Here is a 6964-nt window from a genome sequence, read left to right as displayed (position 1 = left end):
CCTCTTGCAGTTTGTTCACAAAGTGTTAGGGTTGTTCCTTTTCTACTCGTTGCACAATTTCTCAACCTTGGATTTTAAACCCTTGAGAGTAATCGTTATTAGTAGTTTTTTTTTAATTTGGAAAAATGCCCATATCAGCATTACAGGAATGTAATGTAATCTCTGGATTTTTAGCTCTTCGAACAAACTGTAATTGTTTTAAGATATCTTTTTGATATTAACATTTTCCATTGGATTAAAGAGGACATGTATTGTAAGTTACAATTAGCCAGATATCTTCTCTTTTTTTTACCCTAGGGTTTGGTTCACAGATTAATTTTCCTCTTGTGTGGCAAATTCTGGGGTTGATTCTCCTCTAGAAAGATTCCTCTAACAACGTTTCGTTTGTTGGGTAATACAGATGAGTTTTCTGCTTCCAACTCCATCTGTGCTCCAAAAGTTTCAGTTAAGTCAAGGGTACCTCTAATGCGGTGTTTCTCTCTGCTCTCTATGCTCGAGGTGCCAACTTAAATTTTTACAGTGTCTCCTCATGCAGTTTGTTCACAGAGTGTTGGAGTTGTTCCTTTTTTGTTGGTTGCATAATTTCTCAACCTCGGGTTACAAACTATTGAGAGTAATTGTCATTAGTAGTATCGTTTTAATTCGGCAAAATTCCCATATTAGTATTACAGGAATGTAATGTAATCCCTGGATTTTTAGTTGTTTGAACACACTGTAATTGTTTTAAGCTATCTTTTTTATATTTAGGTGTTCCCCAAATATTACTTTTCCAACGGTTGTTTATATAGCACAACAGGCCTTGTTATTAAATGTAAGTTCTTGTTTTGGAATGGCGATTTCATAAGAACATGGTATGCATGCATTGTTGTTTCTGCTCCTTCTTCTAAGGTCACCTTCGAACCAGTCAAGGGTTACACGTTCACCATAGTACAAACCTGTCAAAAAACATGTACTAATTCCTGCTTACTGTTTACTACAATGTATTATTACTCTTTTCGGTTTCCCTTACTATGGTTGACATACCGAATTGTTTGGATTATGCCGTGAGTTTTCAATGCAATATAAATAGTCTCTTTTTATTTGTTGTATAATAACCATTTCAATAGACATAACATATATATATCTATTTGTGGTTTAGTTGAATTCACACTTCCATACTTCAAACAATTTCACTGTCATATATCCAGTGTCAACTTTTCAATAAACAAAATTTTCCTTCGTAAGTTAAATCAGATTATTAACTCAGTAGTGGTGGAAATTACATTTTACGACTTCGACCTCTCCATCCATCATGTTATGCGGGACCAATCCACTTGGCCCAACAGATGACCATGATCAGGTAGGATCTCACTTTTTACGCACCACCATATGTATACAAGGGAATTAACCAATACTAGATTAGCCCGTAGGAGCAGCAGTGAACTCAAATCCTATAGCAGTGAACTCAGATCCTTATGATATTTCATTGTACATTTTCCTACCACCACCCATGAGATTTAGATAGGTCATATGTCTACCCTATTGCCTCACCTTACTAACAACCCGCTTCGTGGCGAGAGGGAGGAGCTCCTTTAGGAATTTATACAGGAATGGTTGGTGTTTGCAAACAAGATATAGCTTAGACTGTAAGGGGTGGGTAGGTCTTCGGTAAAAATTTGAGGGATCAATTAGATTTAGAGTAGCTTGTTTACCCAACCACCAAGATTTATAGCAGCTTGTTCAGTAACGTGTATCATACCTCATACTTATTACCTTCTCACCCTAGAAGATGGTGGGCTTAAGCCAGGAATACTCAGTGGGTGTGGGACCCATTGAACTGCTGCCTCATAAATATTATCTGTAGTTGGAACTTTAGTCAGAGATATAGTTGGATGGAGAAATAACCTAACATGCTCTAAGTTGATAAAGAGCTTAAGCCTAAAATGACAAAATTGCTTGGATCTGCTTGTTTCGTATTTTGGGTGGAGGATTCCAAAAAGCCTAACCATATGTGTGTTTTGAGACATCTAAACCTCGTTTGTTTTACCATGGGGACTTGGAGTCGAAGGTTTGGCTTCAGTAGTCCGTTTGAAAATTGACAATAAATCCAACTAGACTACCCCACCTATGTCTGTGTTCGAAGGAAGAGGGCTCAATCTGACTTAAGAATGCCCCCACTACTCCCTCTAGTATTTTATGAGAACAAGTTATTGTAATGACTGTTTGGGGGATTTTTCAGGTTCTGGATTTGGGTTGAAACACAATTATTTGTTTGGCAGCATCAACATGAACATAAAGTTGGTGCCTGGGTACTCTGCAGAAACAATCACTACATTTTATGTAAGTAACAAAACAAATTTGTATTCAAATGACAATAGCAAACCACATTTATTAGTAGTCTTTCGTCGGAGGTTAAGATTGACGATTTATTTTTTGAATTCAAGTTTCTATTATTCACAATAAATTAAGAAAAGTCTTTCGGTAGAAATCACATAAGAGAAATTTCAACAAGTTTGGTTCATCATCAAGGCCAGATGAAGAGGAAGACCATGGAAAAGGCATAAATAAAGAGCAATATAGAGACCATAATTTCAAAAATAACCATTACTTGAAATTATGGTCTCTACATTGCTTTCTATTTAGCTTTTGCTATGGTTTGCCTCTTCATCTGGTTTGGTAGTGATGAACCACAACGGTTGGTTTGAAATAGATTGGCCAAAAATTTCTCTTATGTAATTTCCACTTAAAGACTTTTCTTGATTTATTTTTTTGTTGTCAAAATTGAATACCATACCGTCAACTCAAATTCTAATTATTTTTGGCTCACATGATCGAGTTTACTCGACAAGTATCACCTACACTCTTTTCAACCAATTGCATAACCACGCAGGTCGGGGGTCAGCCCAACTTGTCGGTCAGAGGTCGGCCTCCTTTGATGCCTAGCAACCAACAAGTAACTCGGAGACCCGAAGAGTTCAACATTATATAAAAATAACAAATTAGAGTGTGTTATTTACCGATAAATGAAAAACCTAAAGGTTGCTAACAAGAGAAAGCTTCAACTAAACCAGTTGTATTAAATAACCATATCGAGTCTCTCAAATATGGGGCTCGTATTGAATATTCAAATATAGCATATATCCAGAAGATCAAACTTATCTATTTTCATATTTTTTTAATCATATTATTGTTGTGTTTAAGAAGATTTTAAGATATTTGGACTTTGTATGGGTGGGACATAATGCAGCTGCGCAAGGGATGTGAACTTCGTAGCACTATATAAGACCTGTTCTTTAGGAAATCCAATCTTGTGTGTGCAATGCCCTAAATTTTTTCCCAATAATTTCTTTCCAGAAGATTTCAGTCGTAGTGGAAAAAGGGCATAGCATAATTTGACTATTATTTTGAAGTTGGAGAAATTTAGCTAACTCGATGTGCCCTTTCCTTGAGGAAAAATTAGTCCGAATAGGAATCGGGATCACAGAGACAAATTTAGACACAGTCAGTCTCATTTCAAAGCCAACACTCACTTTTTCTAATCAAGGAAGCATTATCTCCCTATTGCAAATTAATCCACAAAAAAAAGCTAGAATAGAATAGGCAATAAAAAAACAAATTCTTTTGATTCCTTCAAATCTAAGGTCCGAGTAGTCTATATTTTTTTCTTTCTTTAACCTCACCGGAGTTTCTAACTCTCCCACAAAGTTATCTAGAAAAAAACTTTTTCCTATTATGGAAAATAAAGTACAAATTTCAGTGAGAATAAATTTCAATAGCCATAGATGTGTTAAGACCAGATATCATGTATCTTCTAACATAAATAGCTACATAGAAAAAACAGAGAAAATACATTTAGTTGGACCATAACATTTGTGAATCAGAGGACACAGTTAGAAAAACTGCCTTAAGTCCAACACAGTCTAAAAATAGATTTCGCTCTAGACAAAGAGCCCTGACAGAGAACCCTGCAGTCAAAGATCCATGTTATAATGGGATGGAACCTTCCCTTGTCATTGAGCTAGAGCAGAACAGCTGGAAGATGATGCGATCCAAAATAGAGCAACAACTATCTACTTCACTATTTTGAGATCGGTAGATGTGAAAAATGGGGAGATGAAAAAAACCCACTGTAAGATCTCTGATTCGAGATTTCCAAATCTCCATAGCAACAGAAATTAGGGAACCTTTGTGTTTAGCCCAATCAAGATCAATCTTCCAAAATTCACATTTTTTTAAAAAGGAAGTCTTTCTAAAGCTATCAGTTTAAAAGGGGAGTTTAACTATTATTAAATGAATACAGTTTAGTTGATAAAGAATCTACCTAATTCATTTCATCAAAGTCTAAATCTCATTCTCTCTACTATAGCGGGTTCGTTATCAATTCAAAACATTTTCAATTTCAACGCGCTGGGGACTATTTCTGATTATTTCTTTTTTGGCGTATCAATGCAATATTGTATATTCTCAATACATAGGTTAGTCTTATTGCTTGAGAGAATACCTATGATGCCAACAACCCCTGTAAAACTCTAAACTTTGGACACATTACGAGGTGTGGGCCATTCAACAATGGCCTTTGATGGATCCATTCAATACTTAAGACACATCAATTCTATTTACATTTTATCTCTAATCTATGGAAATCCTGATATCATGTTAATAATTGTGGTGGCAATAAAAATGGTTGAAAGGATTTTAAGGATTCATTCTCTATTGTAATATAATAACGAATTTGTTTGGGAAAACAACATTGCATATTATAAGTTTCCTTTTTTATAGAAATTATAGACGTGATTGTCATTATTGCAGTGCTTTCAGTTATGAGGAATCTAGTTTTAGGGTATCCTGAGATATGTTACACAGTAATCTTCTTGGGCAACACTGAAATTCAGGCCATCTGGGGAAGGGAGATCTTAAAGTAAAATGTGAAGAGGGTAGGAAGAGTGGGCAACAATTACTTTTTCAATTAGCAGTGTTAAAGGTGAACCTGCAACACTCTTTAATATTACCCAATATCAACATTGGTGTGAAACAGAATTTTGCCAACATTTTTCCCTTCTGTGAAGGACTTTTCCACAAGTAACCTAACAACATTAAAATATGTAATGAATAATTGAAATAAAATGAACATTTCCCTTTTAGGTCATTCAAAATTCATTTTTTTTGGTGGTGTGTATTTTGATGGATTCATTAGAAACTCTTAACAAAATGTTATAATTTCAGTTATTCTTTCTCAAGATCAGTATAAACAGCCTCAAGCATACTAATTGGCATGAGGGATGAACAACAAGACCATGAGAGAGCTTTTATCTTTTCAGTGGATCCACTTCTCCATTTCTGTTGAAAAGTGTTTCCATTTTTGGGAATTTTTTGCAGTGTATAGGAATGGTCAGATAATTTTTTTGCAGTTTAACAAGATTTGTTAGATAATTAATCACATTTAATTGGAACTTCTCAGTAGACATGGTTTGTTCATAGTGTGGTGAAATATATTTTTTTAAGCATCAATATGCAAAATTTTAGCCCTATACTATTACAATATGGATCGATGCACAATTTATACTCGAGAAGTTTTAAATTATGTCGCCAATATTTTCTGGAAATTATCCCACAAATTCATAATGATGATTCAAAATATCTTTAAATTTTTTCTTTCAGTCTTGTGTCTAAGAAAGAGTACTTTATTTTATTTTCATTTCATTTCCTTTAATCAAAACCCAACCTATTGACATTAAGCTTGGTCAATCATATGAACTTGTAATTCACCTAAGTTACTAAGATATATTTTCAAATCTTCTCTTAGTCATAGTACATAAAGGTAACAATGAGCTTTTGATCAAGTGACATAGTTCAATATTGAAAAAGAGTACCTTTTTTATCAAATAATTGTTATTGGAGCTTGAAACAGAATCTTTTAAGATTGAGAGGAAATCTATGTTGGAAAGATTATAGAATTTGTAAATTTGGAATAATGGAAGTGATTTCTCTTTATCTGCTAGCTTTGAACGACATTTTGTTTACTAATTTTTATATTTTGTTTACTAATTTTTATATTCAATGATCTTCTATATCTCACTATTCTTCTCGAATTTATGCCTTACGGCGTTTCCTTTGCAACATCTGGTGCAAATGCTAGTTTAATTTCCTATTATGTCTTAATTTCATGAGATTTGTAGACATTAATTATGTGACTAATTATCAGCGTCTGTCTTTGGAATGTACATTTTTTTCCCAGTGTTCTAATCTCTTCCATCTCAGAGTGCAAGGAGACCAATTCATCTAGCACGTTTTGCACGTGAGTTTGAAGATATTGCATTCCTTCCAATGAATCGATGATTTCCTGCTGCATTGTTCGGAAGGTTTTCCCTCCATGAATCCATAAGTTTCTGGGATTCAACTGTTAGGTTGTAAGAAAAGGTCTGAATGAAAGGTCTCAGCCAGAGGCGTTGAATAGTCTTGTTCTCTATCACTCTTCTTCCAATCAAATGTAAATCCTAGGGAAGAACAAACCAGATCTCTCATACTTGAAATATATACATAAACTACTATCCTGGAAAATTGAGAATTGATGGAAATCAAACCTATCACCTTCAAAAGCAAGGAACGAAAGTAGAATTGGATAATCCATTCCCCATCTTAAGCCACATACATCGTAATGAAAAACGAAACAATGATCATTCTCATAACATCCTTCGAGACTACAGAGACTTCATGGAGGCGATCGTAAGCCTCGCTGACACACCCAGAAAAAACCCTAATCATGGAAAATACTCCCGTATTCAATCAACTTATCGACAAAAAGCATTAAACTTGTGTCACCATGTAGAGTCCCACTAATACCAGTGTTCCAAATGGGTGAAGGCAAGATAATAGTCAAACATAATAAAAAGCATAGAACGAACATCAACCAAGCGGAAGGAGTGGGGTGGATTTGCCTCTGATTTGGGAGTTACAAAGGAAGAGTCGAAATCTGCAGGTTGAAGTT

Source organism: Pinus tabuliformis, chromosome 9 (genome assembly GCF_031772625.1).
Source record: "Pinus tabuliformis cultivar Carrire ecotype Pingquan chromosome 9, CPIR1, whole genome shotgun sequence".
NCBI classification, from domain to species: domain Eukaryota; kingdom Viridiplantae; phylum Streptophyta; class Pinopsida; order Pinales; family Pinaceae; genus Pinus; species Pinus tabuliformis.
The sequence above is the reverse complement of the archived record's forward strand: the minus strand, read 5'-3'. Positions refer to the sequence as shown.